Source organism: Mus caroli, unplaced genomic scaffold, assembly GCF_978045245.1.
Source record: "Mus caroli unplaced genomic scaffold, Mus_caroli_1 scaffold_18, whole genome shotgun sequence".
Classification (NCBI taxonomy): Eukaryota; Metazoa; Chordata; class Mammalia; order Rodentia; family Muridae; genus Mus; species Mus caroli.
In genome coordinates, this window is record NW_028227273.1 from 57,611,363 (window position 1) to 57,622,575 (window position 11,213).

General features: G+C 48.3%; 1 pseudogene; it reads left to right on the forward strand.

Annotated features, from left to right (window-relative positions):
- The first annotated feature begins 2,298 nt into the window (after positions 1 to 2,298).
- On the forward strand, positions 2,299 to 5,564 carry LOC147000428 (H-2 class I histocompatibility antigen, Q10 alpha chain-like; annotated as a pseudogene).
- The last annotated feature ends 5,649 nt before the right edge of the window (positions 5,565 to 11,213 follow it).

Below are 11,213 nucleotides of genomic sequence, written 5' to 3' on the forward strand. Positions count from 1 at the left end.
CTGCCTTCCTGCGTTGAAGGCAGGAACCACAATGGCCTGCAGAGACTGCAATGAGGTCTCTGCCTGTTAGGTTGTTGGTGAAGTATGTGATCACACTTTGTGAAACCAAGGGCTCTTGGTTATGAGAATTCCCACACAATTGGTTCTCAGCATCAGTTATTTATTTATTTATTTATTTATTTATTTATTTATTTAATGTAAAATTTTCTATTTATTTAATATGTATGGGTGTCTCGATCCAAAGTGTGTCTGTGCACAACCTTCCTGCCTGGTGTCTAGGGAGGGAGTAGGAGCCCCTGGAACTGGAGTTACAGACAGTCGTGAGCTGTCCTGTAGGCACTGGGAATGGAACCCCAATTCTCAGGAAGAGCATCCAGTGCTCTTAACCACTTAGCCAACTCTCCAGCCCCTTCAGCATTAGTTTTTTTTTTTAACTTATTTATTATTTGTATGTAAGTACACTGCAGCTGTTTTCAGACACACCAGAATAGAGCATCAGATTTCATTAGGGATGGTTGTGAGCCACCATGTGGTTCCTGGAATTTGAACTCAGGACTTACTTTTGGAAGAGCAGTCAGTGCTCTTGACCACTAAGCAATCTCTGCAGCTCCATCATCAGTTCTTAACACATGTAATGACAAGGGTATCATCAACCTCACTGTGAATTCTACTCTGCCCTCAGTAAACCTACAGTCATGTTCTCAGGCAGTCACATGAGCTTTGGTGAACCATCAATACTCTAAAGGAATTTTGCACACTTTAATGTGGCTTGATATAAAAAATACTTTGTTTAAACATCAATATTTTACTACAAATTCATTATAAAATATACATTGTCATCAAATAACCTCTGATTTAAGAAACAGAATTGCCTGTCATTATATGCTATGTTTCACAAATGAAGACAGATTTGTATAAAGGCAAAAATAATACTTTTTAAATGTCTAATGTCAGTTTAAGAACAACACATGAGGATAGAAGTAAGTGCGCTGCTGGTCTAATGGGAATTCCCGAGCTTTCTTTAGTCTGAGCTTGGAAATGTGAATGTCAAATCTCTGGAATGTGACTCAGCAAGAATTGTATCAATCATATACATTTACAGCTCCTATGAAGTAACACAAGAATGTGTAACTAGGCGGGCGTGTGCCGCACACCTTTAGTCCCAGCACTCAGGAAGCAGAGGCAGGTTGATTTCTTTTTTTTTTTTTTTTAAAGATTTATTTATTTATTACATGTAAGTACACTGTAGCTGTCTTCAGACACCCCAGAAGAGGGCGCCAGATCTCGTTACGGATGGTTGTGAGCCACCATGTGGTTGCTGGGATTAGAACTCTGGACCTTCGGAAGAGCAGTCGGGTGCTCTTACCCACTGAGCCATCTCTCCAGCCCGGCAGGTTGATTTCTAAGTTCGAGGCCAGCCTGGTAAACAGACTGAGTTCCAGGACAGCCAGGGCTATACAGAGAAACCCTGTCTCGAACCCCCCCCTCCAAAAAAAAGAATGTGTAACTATCCCAAGCAAGGTAGTTTTACAAATTTTGTGTGATGTTTGCCAAAAGAATAAAAAATAAATGGGTTAAATTTTAAAAAGAACTTTATTATAAAGATCTTTCAAGAAACACTGACTTGTGTCTTCCTTTGTCTTCCCGAGTTTTTCATATTATTTAATTAAAGATTAAAATAGACAAGATAGATAAAAGTTCATCTGACTTACAGGATGTTGGGTAACATTGGATGTTGGTGTAGGTGTTCACAGACTGAGCTATTTCCTCCTGTGGATAGGGGGTGTTCAGGACCTGCTCACTCTACTCCTGATGGAGGGAGGCTGCTGGATGAGCTGTGGTCTGCGATTGCATACTGAGCATACTGTACAGATTTGATTCTCTCTCTGTCTCTATCCTGTTCTTCCTCTTCCTCCTCCTCTTCCTCCACCACCTCTTCTTCTTCTTCTTCTTCTTCTTCTTCTTCTTCTTCTTCTTCTTCTTCTTCTTCTTCTTCTTCTTCTTCTTCTCTCTCTCTCTCTCTCTCTCTCTCTCTCTCTCTCTCTCTCTCTCTCTCTCTCTTTCTCTCTCCCTCTCTCTCTCCCTCTCTCTCTCTCCAAAGTGAGTTCCAAGACAGCCAGAGCTATACAGAGAAACCCTGTTTCGAAAAAAAAAAAAAAAAGAAAGAAAGAAAGAAAGAAAGAAATTAAGATTGTTTGGTATTTTCCATTGGCAACGGTAATTTGAAGTTGGGTTCTGAGATAATACAATCACTATCGTTCAGGTTTATAAAGTTGTCCAAGATCTGCACAGAACCAAATGGCCTGGGTCCTCAAGGCCACTGTGATCTGCGCCCTTCTCCTGCAGCTGGTTGCCCAATTGTCCTGGACCCCTTTGGGTGAGTGAGACCTAGGAGGGAAATGGTCTCTGCTGGGAAGGCCAGGAGTAGCTCTACCCAGTCTCTGCAGTGCCCAGGAAAATCCTCCCGCCCTGCCCCCTCCTTCAGCTGTCTGGAGCCTGGCGCCCTGCTCTCCTCCTGGCCTGAACAGGAATTCGGGGTCGGAGAAGGAGGTCGGGGTCTCACTGCGTGCTGCCTCCCAGGTTCACACTCCCTGAGGTATTTCTATAGCGCTGTGTCCCGACCTGGCATCGAGGAACCCCAGGTCAGAGTCGTTGGCTACACGGACGCTTTGGCAGCAATGAGGAGACTCCGAGATTGTCGCCCTGGCTGGAGCAGAAGGAGACAGATGACTGGCAACAGCAGACTCTTCTTATAGTCAGGACTCAAGCACAGCTATCTGAAAGGAACCTGATGACCCTGGTTCGTTTTTACAAGAGTGTGGATGGTGAGTGACACCTACCCTTGCCGAGGTTGTACAGGGTTGGACATGAGTTTCACTCAACACATGTCCAGTTCCTCAAAAACGAACAGTCTGCAGAGATTAACTTGGACTTGGTCTGTGCTCTACTGTTGCTGCCCTTCGCGACAGGGCTGACCACCAAGTATGTCCTCCCTAGACTCTCACACACCTCAGTGGCTGCAAGGCTGCAATATGGGACCAGATGGGCGCCTGCTTCACTGGTACAACCAGCTTGCCTATGATGGCTTGGATCTCTCGACATGAGGAAGACCTGAGTTCCTGGACAGCAGGGACCCACACTGTACCTCAGATACCTCATCACAAATTAGAAGCCTACCAGAAGCGCCACTGCTGCAGAAAAGGGGAAGGAGAGGTTGCTGAGTTCAGGTGTCCAGGGGAGCCAAGCCGTGTCCATGTTGCCTTTAGACTGCTTGAAGGAGTTTGGAGAGCTGGTGGTGCTGGGTGGGAAGAGAGGATTTGGAGTACAGCTCACAGGTTGAGCACTACCCAGCAAGCACAACTTCTGGTTTAGATCCTTAGCATTTGCAAAGAAGGAGAGGGAGACAGGTAAATGAGAAGGACTTTTCTCACTCCTCCCCAAGTTCAGAAAGGCAGGAGGCTCTTGTGTTCCAGATCTGTGACAAAACAATGACTTCCTCAGAAGACAGCCCCTCTCTAACAAGAAATTCATTTTCTCCAAAAGGAGACCAAACTTTTAGTAACTGATGAACAATTTCTTGACTTGAGTAATGGCCCTGGACTCATTGGGAACTATTTCTCAGAATTTGTTCTGTTCTCCAGAATTCAGTACCTCTGGAGTCAGACTCCAGCTTTTCTCAGGCTCTTGGCCCTCACCCAGCTCAGGACCTGAAGCCCTTCCCATGAGTCTGCAGAGACCTGGAGCCTCCTGTCCACATTTTCCTGCTCACATCCTAAGGCAACCCTAAGAACAGATCCTCCCAGGTGCAAGTGCTCTAGCTGGTGTCTAGATGATGGACACCCTAATCCCACCCCAGTTCTCCTGTCCACCCCAGGATGGTCACATGAACACTGCTGAGTCCCCAGAAGAAAGCAAGATGCCTTTTTCTTTCAACTCTCTCCCTTAGACCCTCCAAAGGCACATGCGAGCCATCACCCCAGACCCGAAGGTGATGTCACCCTGAGGTGCTGGGCCCTGGACTTCTACCCTGCTGACATCACCCTGACCTGGCAGTTGAATGGGGAAGACCTGACCCAGGAAATGGAGCTTGTAGAGACCAGGCCTGCAGTGGATGGAACCTTCCAGAAGTGGGCATCTGTGGTGGTGCCTCGTGGGAAGGAGCAGAAGTTCACATGCCATGTGCAACATGAGGGACTGTATCAGCCTCTCACCCTGAGATGGGGTAAGAAGGGTGTAGGTGAAGAAGCAGGGTCTGGGAAATCTAGAGCCTTCTGTAGACTCTGAGCTGATCAGAGATGAGAGCTGGGGTCATGTCCCTCACCTTCCTTTCCTGTCCCTTCCCATCTTAGAGCCTCCTCCATCCACCCTACACACTGCGAACTTTGTTCTTTCAGTCGTCCTTCTAGCTGTGACCTTCAGTATACCTATGGTGGGTTTTTTGTTTGTTTGTTTGTTTGTTTGTTTGTTTTTGTTTGTTTGATTGGATAGTTGGTTTGTTGGTTTTGGTTTTTTGAGACAAGGTTTCTCTGTGTAGCCCTGGCTGTCCTGGAACTCACTCTGTACACCAGTCTGCCTCTGCCTCCTGAGTGCTGGGATTAAAGGCATGCACCACCACTGTCTGGTGCCTACAGTGTTTTATGTGAGGAAAAACACAGGTAGGAAAGGGTAGGGTCTGAGTTTCCTCTCAGTTCCCTTTAGAAATGTGCTCTGCTCTTTAATGGGAAATACAGCCACACCCCACATTGCTACTGACTCCAACTGGGTCTGCTCTCAGTTCTGGGAACTTCCTAGTGTCAAGATCTTCCTTGAACTCTCACAGCTTTTCTTCTCACAGGTGGACAAGGAGGGGACTATGCTCCAAGTGGACGTAAGTGAGGGAGACAAGATTGTCTCTGAGAATCTTTTTTTTTTTTTTTTTTTTTTTTTTTTTTTGGTTTTTCGAGACAGGGTTTCTCTGTGTAGCCCTGGCTGTCCTGGCACTCACTTTGTAGACCAGGCTGGCCTCGAACTCAGTCTCTGAGAATCTTTAGGTGAAGCCAGAGTTCAGTCAGCATATAATAGCTCCTCCAACCCTACTGGTCAGTCTCCTGGGAGTCTTATCTTCTACTGCATACAAAAACAGTGCCCAGAGCTCTGACTTGAATCTGGAGGCTTGAAAAGATAACAAATGGGGCCAGATATTGGACGTTAGGCAACAGGAGATGACTGGGACCCAGGGCCTCTGAGATCTAAACCTTTGAATGAGCACAGGGCTTTTGAGATGTTTAAATATTGACTGTCCTGACTCCTGTTTTTTATCCTTAGATAGCTCTCTTGTGGGAATAAGTTCTGACATGGAAAAAAAGAATGTCTAAAGCTATTTGCTTTTCCTGTATGCACAATGGGAAGACCTGGAGAGCCCAGGATACCCTAGCACACAAGAACCCTGTCCCTGAACTTCCCTGTTCTCCTTCCCACAGCCATCCTTCCTGGTCCAGCAGGCACTAAGGGACATCTGCATCCTGACAGCTCCATGCTGCCCTGAGCTGCATCTGCTCACTTCCACACTGAACATAAGAATCTGAATGTGAACTCGATTTCTCAAGTCTTTGAGCTGAGGGTTCATTAGTGGGTAAATTAAGGGACTGAGAATACTCAGAGTGCTGAGGCAGAAATAAATGGCAGAATGGAGAACCTTCCAGAATTTGTGTTTCCTGTGTTGAGTGTCAGGTGGGAATGGAGTGCACTGTGGTGTGTTTGTGTGAGTGGGCAAGTTTTAGGTGGTGCTAAGCCCACTGGAGGACCCAGCTGGGGCTCAGTCCTAGTGCACTTGGTGTGGTCTGGTCAACCCACAGTTCTGTCCTCCTGAGATCTTTTGACCTTGTCACTTGGTGGAACCCCAAGCTGACAGACTCTGGTCACAGGAATGCAGAAGTAACCTGAGCCTTGTCCTGTACCCAAGACTAGGAGACCTCAGGGCTGTACCAGCTCTGTAAGATCAAAGAATTTCCTGGGCAGTGGTGGCAAACACATTTAATACTGGCACTCAGGAGACACAGGCAGGAAAATCAATGCATTCTAGGCCAGGCTGGCCAGGACCCACAGGGCCCTGTCACACAGAGAAACCCTGTCAGCAGAAACAAACAGTGAGCTGGAACAACCAAACTAAAAAACAAACCAAAAACATCGTGGAGAAATTATGAATACTCACTCACAGGAGAATCAGTTATGTTCAAAGAAATCGTATAAAATCAGCAGTAAACAGCCTGTTCATTCTGGCAATGTTAAACATATTTAAAGAACTGGAAATTGGCCATTTGTGAGGGCTTAGCTTTTACAGACACTGTAACTGTGTGTGCTGTGTTTCCAGCTTGAGACTGGAGCTGGCACCGTGTCTGGGTCACCTTCAGAACTGTGAGCTTTTGAATTTTTCAGCACTGTCTCCTCACAGCTCATCTGCTTGGGCTTTGTGTAAGTGTTTCTGATGGAAAGGGGATCCAGGGATGCAGAAGGTCAGGAGCCACACAACTCTGGGGTGGGACCATGTCCCAGTAGAAGGGCATCCTAAGACAGGGAAGCCCAGGAACCTTACAGCTGTGAGAGGAAGCCTCCTCAGCAGAGGCACTGCAGCTCCCAGTACCCACAGCTGAGCTCAGGAGAACCTCAGCTCCGCACTTCAGCTTATTCCCTAGTTTGCTTCTTTTCTTCTTCTATCTTCCGATGAGAGAGTCACAGCTGGCAGAAAAAATCTCAAACAGATTTATTGAAGGGAAAAATCCAGAAGGAGGAGGGGCAAATCCTGGCATGGCTACCCTCTCTGCTCCTGGGATCACACAACAGGGGATTAGGCAGTACTTATATAGGATGTAAGATGGGGTGGAGCTTCTCAGGACTGAAATTTCCAGAGTAACGATTGGTGGAATTTCAAATTCTCACTTTGGGGGTTCTCACAGACTGGTGGCTTGTTTCTTAGAAGATAAAGGATTGGTGGGGTTTTTTTAAACCCCCTTCTCCCTCCTATGGGCCCATGGGTTGGGGTGGGAAGAGCTTCATGGCTGCAGTTTCCTCTGAAGAACTCTAAATCTGTGCAGATGCTGGGGCTTGGGGGAAGACAAGTAGACACTGTAGACAGCTCCTGCAGTGTTTCACCACGGCTCTAAGCTGAGGCAGAAGAGAAGATGTCGCCATGATGGACAGCTAGCTCCTCAAAGGGCAGAAGACTAAGACAGGAAAGGTGCTGCCACAGTGGACAGCTCCCGAGGGGATGCTCCTGTGGGGCTGGAAAGGGGACCCATGGGTGACAGCTCCTGAAACTCCTGTGATAGCTGCAGGCTGGGGAGACATGGAGCTGTCTCCATTTGACTGAAGAAACCACTCTGGATGGCTCCAATGAGCCAAGGAGAGAAGCTGACCTTGACAGAGGGCTCTGTACAGCCTGTGCAGCCCAGACCACTGCAACGGGGCTCAGGGAAGCTGCCATGTAAGGTCTGCAGAAGGCGAGCAGCAACCATACTTCCTCTCTCCTTCCTGCTTCCCTCTCTCCCTCTCTCCCTCTCTCCCTACATCTCTTTCTCCCTCTCTCCAGCTCTCCTGTCTTCCTGCAGTCTTTCTCTCTGTAGTGGGTGGTTCTGGAGAAGCCGACTAATGAGTCCAGATCAGCCTCAAGAGAGACCCAGGCAAGTGGGGGATGATTTGTGGAAACACCAAGCTAGAACCTGAGCCTTTTCCATCTGCATATGGAGAAGGCAGATCATCTGGGAACCTGGCTCTAATGCACACAGTATACAAATCATTTTCTTTCAGTTTTAAGGTTGGGGCTACGTTGTAGTTCCCAGGCTGCCAGAGTCTCAGATAGGGAAACCGAGCTGGCCAGCTTCACTTGTCCAGTATACAATCTCTGCCTGGTCCTTGTCCAGGGACAAGTTGACAGTCCATGAGGTGGAGAGATTCTAGAGAACCAACCAGCATGGCTGAGGTCTCTGGGTCCTTGGTCACAAAGCCTCAGAGACTCACACCTGCTCATATCTCTACGGGGACAGAAGGCACCAGGCAGGCAGGCTACTCCTGCTGCTGGAGGCTGCCCTGTCCCCTACCCAGACCCTTGGGGGTGAGTGTGGAATCAAAGGGAAGCAGCCTCTGTGGGGAGGAGCAGGGTGGCAGCAGGGAAGCCTTGTTGTCCCAAACCCTCAGCCCTTTCTCTACCAGTGTCCTGAATCTTGGTGCCCAGATCCCCTTCTCATTCATGCACTGGCCAGAGATCACTGGGGGAGTGTGGGGGTCTCACTGCCCATCACCAGGCTCACAATCTCTGCAGTGTTCTCAAGGAGCCATGGTTCACCTCTGTTGGCTCTGTGGATGAAACACAGTTGGTGTGCTTCAACAGCGACACAAATATAGACAACTCTCTTTCATGCAACAATTAAAAAAGACCTGAAAGCCTGGTTTGGAAGTGCACAGCTTTGATCCCCTGCATTCAGGACACAAAGGCAGAATTGTGAGTTCAAAGCCAGGCTGGACTAAACAGGGAGGCCAGGATAAACAATGATGGCTACACTGAGGGAAAAAAAAAGTCTGGGAAAAAAATCAAAATACAAAACAAACAAACAAACAAAAAAAAACCATGCTGCAAACAGGGAGCCTCATCAAAGAGCTTATTGTATTCCAACAGAGCACACCAAATCCAGATCTTCCTTGGCACTCCAGTCAGCCCATGCAAAGACACCAGCTCCTGAGGTATTCACTGCAGGATGAGAATGGTCAGCCAGAGGAAGATCAGAAACCCCGGAGGTGACAGGTAGTCGTAACTCATGTCTTTAGTCCTAGCACTTAGAAGGCAGAGACAAGCAGAACTCTCTGATTTTGGGGCCAGCATGGTCTACAGAGTGAGATCCAAATGAGCCAAGACTGTTACAAAAAGAAACCCCGTCTCAAGTACTACACACGGACAGACACAGCAGCCCCGTGAGGTGTAGGAGGCTCGGTGCAGAGAGGGGACCATCTTGGGTGCAATGCCTTCCTACAAGTTCTCAAATTCACTGAAGATCTTGGTGACTCATAGAGCCTACACTTGCCTACCTGGGTTGGGACACACTGAGCAAAGCATGGGGAGGCAGCTGGCATGGCTTGTCCTGCCACTAGACACTTAGACGTGCAGGCCCAAGATTTGGGGGCACTAGAAGAAGACACTGTTTTAGTGATCCACCATGAAGCCATGGAGGAAAGAAAATCTGGGTGCATGTGCTCTGGAGAGAATGAGATCCGCAAGCAAACAGAGGCACCAGTAGGTGGCGCTGTGAGTACTGAGTTTGTGAACTAACTAGGAGCTGAGCTTAGTGCAGCCCTGGCAGGCCAACCAGCCTCCCTGGCATGGAGATATTTGATGCAGTCAGAGATGTCCACAGAGCTCTGAGGTTGAAATAAAGAGAGAAGCTTTGCCTCAATTTCACTGTTTGGAGTTCTGAGCCTTCTTAATGCAGCAATCATCCACCATACAGGCAGCAGAGCAGTCACTGGATAGAGCCATCAAAGTCACTGGCATCCTGCTCTTCCTCTCTCTTTAGGATTTATATTCAGTCTCCCAGGGTGTTTGGGCAGATACCACCTGCATCTGATGCCTCAACTGCCACCTTACATACCAGATGCAGGAGCTGTCAAGGCAGTTACACAAGGCCCTGAGAACCACACCTGCTGATGGGCTTCAGCTTGCCCTACATCTTCTGAACCAGCACCTCATGGCCAGAGAGGACCAAGACCACTTAGCACTGCCAGCTACATGAAGGACTTCAAAACAGCCACAAGTACAGTCTAGAGCATCTGAGGGTCTCCTACTGCCTGGTTTGCATAAACCAGAGGACACTTCTCCCAGTTCCTTGGATTCAGTTTGCTGTAGACCTTGGTTACCTTGGTCTGTTCATCTGGTCAGAACCTGTACTAGCTCACCCTTGCTGGCACTGAAGCCCTGGGTCCCTGCAATTTCACCAAGTGAAAAGAGATATGCCCAAGCCTCCCTGCCAGCACTACAGACACATTTTGCTCCTACACAGATTCAAGAAAGCCTCCAGCCTGCAAATGTCCATGAACAGTCCACCTTGTGCTTGTGAGGTCTTCAGGGTGCCTGGGTCTCAGCTGCAGGAGCTGGCTCTGCATACCCAGGAGCCCAGGAGGTTCTGATACCTGTAGCTGTCCCAGATGAGGATAAGAACTCAGAAGCTGAGGTCAAAGTTGACAGCAGAGAGGACCTGCCCTCCTCTTCATCCTGGCTGTCCTCTGGGGGCCTCTGCTCATCTGACTCCCAGATCTCGATGACCCCAGTTTCCAGGGTGAAGCCACAGCTTACTCTGGAGGCTGTGGACCATACTGCTGCCCTGAGCTACCTAGAGGCCTGAGAGTGAACAGTGCCCTGTTAGTGTGACCACAGAGACTTTCTGCTCAGCAGGTCTGCTGATTATACAAATAAGGGCTGGTGTGGGAGCAGGGTTACAGCCATTTCCCACCTTGGCAGACATTCTGGGAAAGAAGCAGACAGTGCCTGAGAACTTAGTCACCTGAGCCCTGACCTTCATGTGGGTCAACACTGCTGCTTCCTGCACTTGTCAGGAATGCCACCCCACATTGCCTGGGTGAGCATCCTAACTCCCCAGGAGATGTCTCAATGCTCTCCTTAGCAATTCAAAGCAGGACTCTGAGGTGTGAGGTCTTGACTATGCATAGAAATCTGTGCAGTGAGTCAGAGGCCAGAAACTAAAGGAGGGAGTTGACTCCAGATGTGGACATGGGTTCTGAGGGAGAATCCCAGACAGGCTGGCCTCAGACATCTGTGCATTGATGGGAAGCACAGGGATGCCTGGAGAGGGACAGAGAGATTTCTGAGTGCATTGGAGGCAACAGACAAATCCATCCAGGAAAAGGAGAATCAAACTGAGCAGCAGCTGAAACCATTATCTGACCCAGGATGGAGAGCCCAGAGGGGGAAAGAAACAGCCAAGTTCACAGACTCAAAGACAAGAGGAAGCAGGAAGGCTAGAAAGGGAGAGCAACAGGCTATGTTGATAGTGTGTGTGTGTGTGTGTGTGTGTGTGTGCGTGCTTGTGTTTTAATATGTGTGAGTGTGTGTTTGTGATTGTGTGAGTTTGTGTATGAGTGTGTATGTGAGTGAGTATATGAATGTGGGTGTGAGTTTGTGGGTGTTAGAGAGTTTGTGTTTGTGATTGTGTGAGTGTGTGTGAATGTATGTC